This window comes from Triticum urartu, chromosome 7A (assembly GCF_056163025.1).
Source record: "Triticum urartu cultivar PI428250 chromosome 7A, HENAU_Tu73, whole genome shotgun sequence".
NCBI classification, from domain to species: domain Eukaryota; kingdom Viridiplantae; phylum Streptophyta; class Magnoliopsida; order Poales; family Poaceae; genus Triticum; species Triticum urartu.
The window spans coordinates 513,687,097-513,698,854 of record NC_141879.1 but is presented as its reverse complement, the minus strand read 5'-3'; the positions used below and the strand labels follow the sequence as shown (position 1 = coordinate 513,698,854).

The 11,758-nt window shown below is 42.4% G+C and overlaps 1 pseudogene; it reads left to right on the top strand.

Moving 5' to 3' along the window:
• Positions 1-331: 331 nt before the first annotated feature.
• On the top strand, positions 332-10,995 carry LOC147960202 (uncharacterized; annotated as a pseudogene).
• The last annotated feature ends 763 nt before the right edge of the window (positions 10,996-11,758 follow it).

The following is an 11,758-nucleotide window of genomic DNA, read 5'->3' as shown; positions in this document are numbered from 1 at the left end:
TATTTGCTTATTTACTTTTCCGTTGTTACTGTTACAATCACTATAAAACCAAAATTATTACTTTCGCTACCGTTACCGCTACTATCACACTACTTTGCTGCAGATATTAAGTTTTCCAGGTGTGGTTGAATTGACAACTCAGCTGCTAATACTTGAGAATATTCTTTGGCTCCCCTTGTGTCGAATCAATAAATTTGGGTTGAATACTCTACCCTCGAAAACTGTTGCGATCCCCTATACTTGTGGGTTATCAAGACTATTTTTTGGCGCCGTTGCCGGGGACCATAGCTCTATTCTTTGAGTCACTTGGGATTTATATCTGCTGATCACTATGAAGAACTTGAAAGATAAAATAACCAAGATTTTTCCCTCAACTACGAGGGGAGGTAAGGAACTGCCATCTAGCTCTGCACTTGATTCACCTTCTGTTTTGAGTAAACTTGCGACCCCTACTCCTGCTATTCATTCTGATATGTCACATGTTATTGATGATGCCACTTCTGCTTTGCATGATTCTTATGATGAAACTACTTCTGCGCTTGATAATACTGTGCCACTAGGTGAATTTCTTGATGAACAACTTGCTAGGGTTAGAGAGAATGAAATTATTGAAACTGATAATATTGATGAAAGTGATGATGCAGATTCTCCCCCTAGATATGAATTGCCTGTTGTGCCTGAGGGTTATGTTATGGATGAAGAAACTGCTAGATACTTCTTAGCTTGCAATGATAGATATGATCTTAAGAAATTATTAGTTAAGCTTAAAGAAAAGTCTTTGAATGCTAGAATGAAATATGACCCTGCTTTTGCTACTTCACCTATCTTTATTTCTGATAAGGATTATGATTTCTCTGTCGACCCTGAGTTAATTAGTTTGGTTGAATCTGATCCTTTTTATGGCTATGAATCTTAAACTTTTGTGTCCCATCTTACTAAATTAAATGATATAGCCACCCTGTTCACTAATGATGAGAAAACTCGCTATTACTTTATCCTTAAGTTGTTTGCGTTCTCATTAAAGGGTGATGCTAAAACATGGTTTAATTCTCTTGATCCTGGTTGTGTGCGTAGTCCACAGGATATGATTCATTACTTCTCTGCTAAATATTTCCCCGCTCATAAGAAACAAGCTGCCTTAAGGGAAATATATAATTTTGTGCAAATTGAAGAAGAGAGTCTCCCACAAGCTTGGGGGAGGATTCTCCAATTACTTAATGCTTTGCCTGATCATCCTCTCAAGAAAAATGAAATACTTGATATATTTTATAATGGACTAACCGATGCTTCCAGAGACCACCTGGATAGTTGTGTTGGTTGTGTTTTCAGGGAAAGAACTGTTGATCAAGATGAATTGCTATTGAATAATATATTGAGTAATGAAAATGATTTGACACTTCCTGAACCAACTCCTAAGCCAACTCCGAAGAAAAGAGGTATTCTATTTCTCAGTCCTGAAAATATGCAAGAGGCAAAGAAATCTATGAAACAAAGAGGTATTAAACCTGAAGATGTTAATAATTTACCACCTATCAAAGAAATACATGGTCTCGATAACCTGACACAGGTAGTAAAGGTAAATTCTCTCTATAGATTTGATAAATGTGAAATCTCATCTACTAAAATTGCTATCCAATGCTTGGATGAGTTTGATGATTTTATGGTTAAACAAGAAGACTTCAATGCTTATGTTGGTAGACAATTGAAATGTAATGCTTATATGATTGAACACTTGAGTGATTATATGTCTAGAGTTAAAGGTGAACTTAAACTTATTAGTAAATATGCTTCTATGGTTACCACTCAAGTAGAACAAGTACTTAAGGCTCAGAATGATTTGCTCAATGAATTAAATAATAAGAAAGATGATAATCCCGTTAGAGTTATGACTAGAGGGGGTAAAATGACTCAAGAACCTTTGTATCCTGAGGGCCACCCCAAGAGAATTGAGCAAGATTCTCACAGAATTAATGTTGATGCACCTAGTTATTCTAAGAAGAAGAAAAAGAAAAATGATAGGACTTTGCATGCTTCCAGTGAACCTGTTGTTGACAACCTAAGAATCCCAATGATATTTCTATTTCTGATGCTGAAACACAATCTGGTAATGAACATGGACCCAGTGATAATGTTAATGATAATGTTCATGTTGATGCTCAACCTAGAAATGACAATGATGTAGAGATTGAACCTGCTGTTGATCTTGATAACCCACAATCAAAGAATCATTGTTATGATAAGAGAGACTTCATTGCTAGGAAGCACGGTAAAGAAAGAGAACCATGGGTTCAGAAACCCATGCCCTTTCCTCCTAAACCATCAAAGAAAAAGGATGATGAGGATTTTGAGCACTTTGCTGAAATGATTAGACCTATCTTTTTGCGTATGCGTTTGACTGGTATGCTTAAAATGAATCCTTATGCTAAGTATATGAAGATATTGTTACTAATAAAAGAAAGATACCAGAAGATGAAATTTCCACCATGCTTGCTAATTACACTTTTAAAGGTGGAATACCAAAGAAACTAGGAGATCCAGGAGTACCAACTATACCATGCTCCATTAAGAGAAACTATGTTAAAACTGCTTTATGTGATCTCGGAGCCGGTGTTAGTGTTATGCCTCTCTCTTTATATTGTAGACTTGAATTGAATAAGTTGACACCTACTGAAATATCTTTGCAAATGGCTGATAAATCAACTGCTATACCTGTCGGTATTTGTGAGGATGTGCCTGTTGGGGATGTACATATCCCCGTTGAGGTAACTTAGTGTTATTCGAAAATTCTCCAGTTTCATGTTATTCAAAATGAGTTTGTTAACAAGACTTGATCAACCTTGTTAGTGGATTCCTTTTGATGAGCATGAGATGGATGAAGTTAGAAAGCACAACTCTCTGTACCCTCTTTTTTAATTTCTATTATTTAGTTTAAATAAAGCAAAAATAGCATTTTCTGTCTATTTTCTGAATTATCCTTGCAATAAAAATACCCCGAAAATAAAATTTCTCCAATTGTCCTGAAAATTTAATATGATTTTTCTGGAATATTTAAGAATTATTGGCACTAAGAACACACCAGGGGACCTCACCATGTGCCCACGAGGGTGGAGGGCGCGCCCTACCCCCTAGGCGCTCCCCCTACCTCGTGGACCCCATGTGGGCCCCCTCCACTTATTCTTGCACCCACACACTTCGTCTTCCTCCATAAAAAAATGATCCACCATCTCAAACCCGAGTTCTAGCTCATCTTGCTGCCATTTTCGATCTCCTTGCTCAAAGCTCCATTCACAAAACTACTTTGGGGGATTGTTCTTCGGTATGTGACTCCTCCAATGGTCCAATTAGTTTTTGTTCTAGTGCTTTATTTATTGTAAATTTTTGCTGCTTAGGTGACCCTGTTCTTGAGCTTGCATGTCAAATTTAGGTGGTCCCAAGTAGTTTTAATGCATGATATGGCCTCTAGGCACTTGTAGGAGTAGTTGCTATGAATCTTGTTGAGTTTGATTCACTTTTATTTTGAGTTACTAAATTTTTTAGAAATTTTCAGAAAAATATGAAGAGATTTTGAGGGGCTCTTCGAGCCGAAGCTCGAAGGATAAACAAAGTGAAGAAAAAAAGAAGCCCAAATATAATCTTCCTCGCACTGCGGCGGTTCGGCCGTGTGAATGGCCTTGTGATGAGTTCTTGAGAGAAGCCGGGATTTATGAAGATTTTTATTATTTGGCCGAGAATGCAGGCCTCACCGACTTCCTCCACGACCAGCGTGAACAGTATCTCCTACTCACCAATATTTTTGTGCAAAATTTTCATTTCCATGCTAGGAGATCACCACCCTCGGTGGAATTTTATTTATATGATGAGAATAAGGAGATGTCACTTTATGACTTTTGTGCGGTTTGCAAGTTGCTCTTTGAGGGCAGCATAGAGGAACCACATCGTAATGATGTGGAGGGATTTATTGATATGATTGCTGTAAGGGAAACGAGGAAGTTTCCGATGCAAGAACCACTAGCATACATTTTCCTGTTCTACGTTACTTTGCAATATTTGCTAGTAGATGCTTAATTGGTCGCGGGAACAGCGGAAATCTTAGTGCCTCTGATATTCTTATTTTGTGCCATGCTTTGTTTCGTAATACCACTTTCAGTTTAGGCGCTATTGTTGCTAAACAGTTAAATCTGAACCGTACAAAGGGCCCCATCTTTGGAGGCATCTTTGCCTCGCGCCTTGTTGCACACTTTAATATACCTATTAGGCATTTTGAGAAAGAGGAAAAGTTGCTGCCTCCTATTTTTCTAGATTATAAGAGTATGGCAGCACATGATTTTATTGTTAAGAATAAGAAGAAGATGCTTAACTACAGACTGATATTTGATAAAAATTACTTTGAGACTATTACCTTGCCTGCTCCCTCTTTGTTCAACATATTTTGAGGCACGTACCTTGTTTTGCTGGAGGCCGTTCATGCATACCGGAGCCTAACATCAGCTCCAGAGCCGGAGCCACCACTTGATCCTCACCGTCAGTCTGTTTATCAATGGGGTCTGGAGGAGATCGCTAACCAGTGGCACCCTGAGGATCCTCCTCAGTACATTGAAGAGGGCAGCTTCGATCCATGGGCATAGACCAACTTAGGCCAAAAGCCTAAGCTTGGGGGAGTATGTATTTCTCATCGACATTACATTCATGTTCACACACTCACTCTAGTTGTCGGTGCTCATACTTTTTCATCGTAATATCCATGCTAGTTTATTTTCTTTTTAAGCTTTCTTCTTGTGTGTTTGAAAAACCTTAATAAAAATAAAAAAATTGGTTGTAGCTTTTAGCTAGTTTACTTTCCATGCATGTAGTAGTAATTAAAAAGAAAACCCAAAAAGATTTCCCGTTCTTCTTTTCCTTGTTGGGAGCTTTCCCGTGTAAATAGTTTTATTTCTTTCCTTTGGAGGTCGAGAGGAGAAGACCTTGATGAAAATGTTGAGTGGCTCTCATATGCATTATTGTTGATCTAGCAAAGAGCCCATATTACCTTGTCTTCTCCCTTGAATTGAATGCTTGCAGATTCCAGCTTAGTCCAATGCACGTGCACTATTATTATTATCCACACTATTCGGTTGTGCAAGTGAAAGGCAATAATGACAATATATGATGGACCGATTGAGATGAGAGAAGCTGGTATGAACTCGACCTCTCTTGTTTTCGTAAATATGATTAGTTCATCGTTCCTGATTCAGCCTATTATGAATGAAACATGTTTGCAATGACAATTAAAGATTATAGTTGCTCATGCCATGCTTAATTTTCTAGGAGTTTAGAATGGTTTACCTTGCATGCCAACATGCTATTAAAATGATTATGATGTGGTATGATAGGGTGGTATCCTCCTTTGAATGATTCGAGTGGCTTGACTTGGCACATGTTCACGCATGTAGTTGAAACAAATCAACATAGCCTCCATGATATTTATGTTCATGGTGAATTATACCCTACTCATGCTTGCATTCAATGTTGATTAATTTTAATGCATGTTCATGACTGTTGTCGCTCTCTAGCTGGTCGCTTCCCAGTCTCTTTCTAGCCTTCACTTGTACTAAGCGGGAATACTGCTTGTGCATCCAATTCCATAAACCCCAAAAGTTATTCCATATGAGTCCACCATACCTTCCTATATGCGGTATCTACCTGCCGTTCCAAGTAAATTTGTATGTGACAAACTCTAAACCTTCAAATGAAATTCTGTTTTGTATGCTCGAATAGCTCATGTATCAACTAGGGCTGTCTATATCTTCCATGCTAGGCGGGTTATTCTCAAGAGGAGTGGACTCCGCTCCTCACTCACGAGAAAATGGCTGGTCACCAGGATGCCCAGTCCCATGCTCAAACCAAATCAAAGTAATTGCAAACAAAACTCCCCCAGGATTGTTGTTAGTTGGAGGCACCCGTTGTTTCGGGCAAGGCATGGATTGATGCTTGTTGGTGGTGGGGGAGTATAAACTTTAACATTCTGCTTGGGAACCGCCTATAATGTGTGTAGCATGGAAGATATCGATATCTCTTGGTTGTTATGTTGACAATGAAAGTATACCGCTCAAAATATTATTCATCTCTATTTCAAAACCGAGCTCTGGCACCTCTACAAATCCCTGCTTCCCTCTGCGAAGGGCCTATCTATTTACTTTTATGTTGAGTCATCATCCTCTTATTAAAAAGCACCAGTTGGAGAGCACCGCTGTCATTTGCATGCATTACTATTAGTTTACATTGAGTATGACTGTGACTGGATCTCTTTTACCATGAATTACAATTTCCAGTCATGCCTTGATCTTCAGGGGTGCTCTGCATTTATGTTTTGCGGTCTCGGAAAGGGCTAGCGAGATACCATCTTGTTATATCATATTATGATTGTTTTGAGAGAGTGTTGTCATCTGAGATTTATTATTATTGCTCACTACTAGATTATGCCATTGATATGAGTAAACATGAGACCTAAATGTTATTGTGAATATGGTTAGTTCATAATCTTTGCTGAAAACTTGAATGCTGGCTTTACATATTTACAACAACAAGAGCAAACAGAGTTTGTAAAAGTTTTTCTTTATCACTTTCAGTTTATCAACTGAATTGCTTGAGGACAAGCAAATGTTTAAGCTTGGGGGAGTTGATACGTCTCCATCGTATCTACTTTTCCAAACACTTTTGCCCTTCTTTTGGACTCTAACTTGCATGATTTGAATGGAACTGTCGGTGGCAAACGACACCTATGGGGTCACTAGGATCCCTTCTACGGTTGGCGGGCGCGGGGTTGTGCAAAGAGCGGGTTTGCGGTCAGCACAAGGATCATTTACCCGGGTTTGGGCTGCAGAGACGTGTAATACCCTAGTCCTGCTTTGATGTATATTTGAGTGTTCTTGAGTTCTTCAACTAGCTACGGTGTGTCTCTAGTTCCAAAGATCCGAATCCCCCTCCAGTACGCCTCGGGACTCCTTTTATAGACAAAAGGGCTTGCCACAGTGGCACATAGGAGGTGGAAAGGTGTGTCAGGACCCCAATTCCAAGTCACACTGATCTAGCCTGTAACGCCTCATATCACTTTGCGGCCTCACACACGGTATTCCCATGGGTGTCGCGTTACCATGGCCCGGGACCATATGGTCCCGGGCTTGTGCCCTTTGCACTCCCCGCATCGCGTAGGAGCCGTAGGTGCTAGCGCCGCCCCGCCTAGGCCACTGCAGCAATGAGCCCGAGCTCGACCGAGCTTTGGCCGCCGCCGAGCTCGTCGCCACCGCCACTCTAGCCACTCCCCGGCCGCGCCACCACCACGGTTGGATGCGGGCGAGCATCCGCATCCCGTAGCTGTGCTCCGCGCGCCAAACGGCGCTCTGTAGGCGAATCCCGCAGTGCACCGCCGCGTCTGGACTCGCCGGCGGCTAAACACTGGCGAGTTTGACCCCACTGACCGCGTTTGACTCCGGGTGGGCCCAGTTTGACCCCCTGGGTCTATGACAGGTGGGACCCGCCTACTAATTAAGTTAGGATTAGGACTAACTAAAAATTAGTTAAACTAATGACACTAACACGTGGGACCCACTAGTCAGGTTTGACCTGGACCGTCCCCGTTGACCACTGACGTCACCCTGACGCAATGCTGACGCAGCAAATCAATTACTGGATTTATTATTATACAGGAAATTCCAGAAAATGTTCTAAACTTCAAAAATTCATAGAAATTAATCTCTAACTCCAAATGCAAAGATTTATATATGAAAAATGATCAAAAAAATCCAATCTTTCCATCTGCAATGGTTTCATGCATGTCAGAACACTTTAACCTTGCTGTTTAAGTAAAACAAGATAGTGCACTAATATGACTTCATATCATGAGCTTTTATTTGAATCTTTGATTCAAATGGACTCAAACCAACCTGTTTTACAATGCATTAGTCAAAACACACCCATATTGCCATGTAATAGCATGCATCATATTGTTGCATATTGCCATGTGATGATTGTGTTCCGTTGTGTCCTTCGTGGTAGGTTCTGCCTCCGAGGATACCTACGAATATTCGACTGAAGGGCAGTACCCTACTACCACTCCATCAGGCAAGCAGCCCCATTGATCATATCGATACAATCCCATGTTCTCGCTCCTGCTCTCATTTACTGCATTAAGACAACAACGTTTCAAACTGCTGTGTGCTGCGGTAGTTGAACCCTTTTCATCTACATGACCTGTCATTGCCACAGTAACTAGATGAAACCCACTAGCATGTGTAGGAGTTGATTGAGCCATGCCTGTGTTTCCTATCTTGCTATGCCTGCTATGCTTAGAGTTGTGTCAGGTCTGGTTCATCTGGGTGATGGGCTAGAGTGAATTGAATATGTCGGTAATGTGAGTGATGTGTTGAACATGATTTGGTAAAGGTATCGATGAGAGGCCATGTAGGAGTACATGGTGGGTTGTTTCATTGGAACCGTCCTTAAGCATCGTGATCTGTATGTGTGATTTAAGAACCAGCTACTACCATGCACTGGGCCGGAATCAATGGACCCTCTCGGCTTCTTAACCATCCTAGTCCTCTGTCCAGGAGTTGCAACTAGTTTCTGGTGTTTATATGATATGTGTTGGCGGCCGTGCGTAGCGCTGACCGTAGGGGTGGGCTATGATGCGGTAGATACACCATGGCCGGGTATGCCGGGCGCCCGTTTGATGTCTCAGAACCCTATACACATCATTCGGGGCCGTATGTGGAAACCTCGGCCGGACTCCCTACGGATGGAACCTGGATAGGCAATAAACCTGGACTAGAGACTTGAGTGTTTAGGTAGGCCGTGGCCGACACCCTCGTTGGGCTTCCGCTTGAAGGTTGCCGAGTACATGTCGTGTAAACGATGATAAGTGGTGAGAGCGTGTATGAAGAAGTACACCCCTGCAGGGTTAACATTATCTATTCGAATAGCCGCGTCCGTGGTAAAGGACTACTTGGTTGCCTATACAGTTCATAGACAAGTAAATGGATACTCCTAAAAGCCTCAAGACAAGTGTGAGTGCCGTGGATGGCCCTTCCATAGGATAACGGAGGAGGATCCACGGTGGTGTATTGCTGTGGTGAGTAGTGGACTCGTGTGCGCAAAACATTTACAATTTGTCGTCTCGTTGGATAACTTAGCCAAGAGTCAAAGCTGGCTTGCTACAATAACCCCACTATCCTTCTTGAGAAGTTTGCATGTATAGTAGGATCTGTTGTAAGACTTGCTAAGTACCTTTGTACTCATGTTTGCTTAATTACTATTGCAGAAGAGAACACCGCCCCCTCCGATGGGTTCTATGTAGATCTCGATGTTGATGAGTGACTTGCCACCCAGGTGGTGATCCTGAGCCGTGAAGGGCCTTGTAGATAGACAGGCTTCGTCAAGCCTTCTTGCTTTCTAGATGTCTGTACTCAGACAAGTTTGCTTCTGCATGTGCTTGTATGTTTGTATGACTTGAGTGTCGGGTCGTGTGACCCCTACCTGTATGAACATATGATGTATGGCTCTCTGGAGCCTTCTAAATAAAGTACTTTGAGTTGTAGAGTTTTGTTGTGATGCCATGTTGTATTTACACATATCGAGCATATTGTTTGTATGTTTGAAATGCTTTGTATGTGTGGGATCCGACAATCTAGTTGTTTATCCTTGGTAGCATCTCTTATGAGGAAATGTAGTCTTGTGTTTCCATGAGCCATAGTAGTCTGCTACAGCCTAGTTCACCAGAGTCCTGCTAGCCCAGCACTACTGCTCCGGAACACTTGACTGGCCGGCATGTCATTCACTTCATTCCTGTGTTTGTCTCTTCGGGGAAATGTCACGCGGAGACATCCTGAGTCCTGTTAGCCTGCTATAGCCCGGGTTCCCGAAGTCCTGTTAGCCCAGTTGCTACAGCCCGGATTCATATGCTGTTGACTGACATGTTCGATGTTGATTCATGTATGCCTGTTCCCGTAAGTTAGTGCCACTTTGGGTTCGCGACTAGTCATGTCGATCTGGGTTCTCTGTCATATGGATGCTAGCGACACTATCATATATGTGAGCCAAAAGGCGCAAACGGTCCCGGGCCATGGTAAGGCGACACCCGTGGGAATACCGTGCATGAGGCCGCAAGGTGATATGAGGTGTTACAGGCTAGATCAGTGTGACTTGGAATCGGGGTCCTGACACCGTTGGCATTAGAGTCGTACTGCCTGTAGGTTTGTTAAGCCAAACTGGTCGATGTCGAGTCTAGAAATGCTTTAGTTATATGTAGGGGAATTGATTGTGGGAGTTAACGTAAGGCTCTTTTTACTCCTTTACCTTATGCCCTCTGATCTGAGTCACCCTCTTCTCTTTCTATGTGGGTTAAGGACTAGAATCTTATCTTCTATCAGGTTCATGTGTTACTAATCCGTAGAATCTTAGGATTGTTGGTTCCAGGCCTCAGTTCAGTTTCTACTACTTTTAGTATGTTGTCAGTTGAACCAGAACCATGATATGATGTTGTTGAGTGGTTTTGCCAACTGTTGTGAATGTCTCAAATCTTTTTCTGAGCATTTACAGCCGTTATGCTGTCCAATTTCTCCTAGAAAATTCTAATGCTTTTGCATTATTTCGTGCTTTCAGATGGCCAACCGCACCCAAAATGAAGTGGTTTGGTTGACTCGATGCCTCGATGTACCTGGCCACACGGCCATGCTAGTCCGTGTGATGACCGAGGCGGGCTATCGATGGTATCCTGAATATACCGTTGAGGAGCAATATCAAGATTTCAACCAGAGCCAATATCTTTGTATAGTCAGGATATACCCTACCTATCATGGAGCTACTGAATCCCTCCATTGTTCATATGGACTTGGGATTACCATCGAGATGTCCGTGCAGGACGTAGCTTACTCGATGATGACCATCATGCGAGGTAGACTTCCTTTGCTTCGGAACGCCGAGTTCCGCTATATGCCAGCATCACTTCCTGGTGGAGAAGGTTAGTACCAGGCTCTCTACGCTGACTCCTCCCATGAGGATTCGCTACTCCGCACCACCACAGAGATGCTTGAGGACAAGGACCGTGAGAATCGTGCGTTGCGAATGGAGCTTTTCAACAGTCGAGCTGATCACTGGGCCACTCCGACACGGTTTGCACTTGCCGTGCAGGCTGGGTATATGGACATGAGGGATTTGTACCCGTGCGGTATGGTCTGCTGGATCGTATGGACTGGCGTGATGTAGGAGGCGTCACCCCTCCCCATGGACCTCGTTTGCCACCGTTTGTTGGACCAAGGCCACATCCGAGTCCTTATGGACCGCAAGCTCCACAGGACCGACTATTTCCAGATGATCATGTTTAGCTCCCAGGATATGTTGGTAATCTCTATGAAGATTACTACGGAGACATCTGAGTTGGTAGTTGGTAGTAGCTTCACTAGTATTGTAACAGTTGTATTTCCACAGTCCTGCGTGTCTGGTGGAATATGACTTAGTGTGTACTGAATTCCGGAGGCGTAGAAAAATAATGTATAGGAGCTTGGAATGCCTCTGATGAGATGTAATGTTCCTCACCATAGTTGTACTTGAGTCTGGGCTTGTACCAAACTATGTATGGTGTGTATGACCGATGGTATATATATGGCAGTTTCTGTATTACCATGTCGTACGGATGAACATCTCTGCATTTTGTGTCATCCATTACATTCTGCATTCTTATGCCACGGTTTTGCCATCCTTGTCTAAATCATTGTTTTGATTTGCTAGG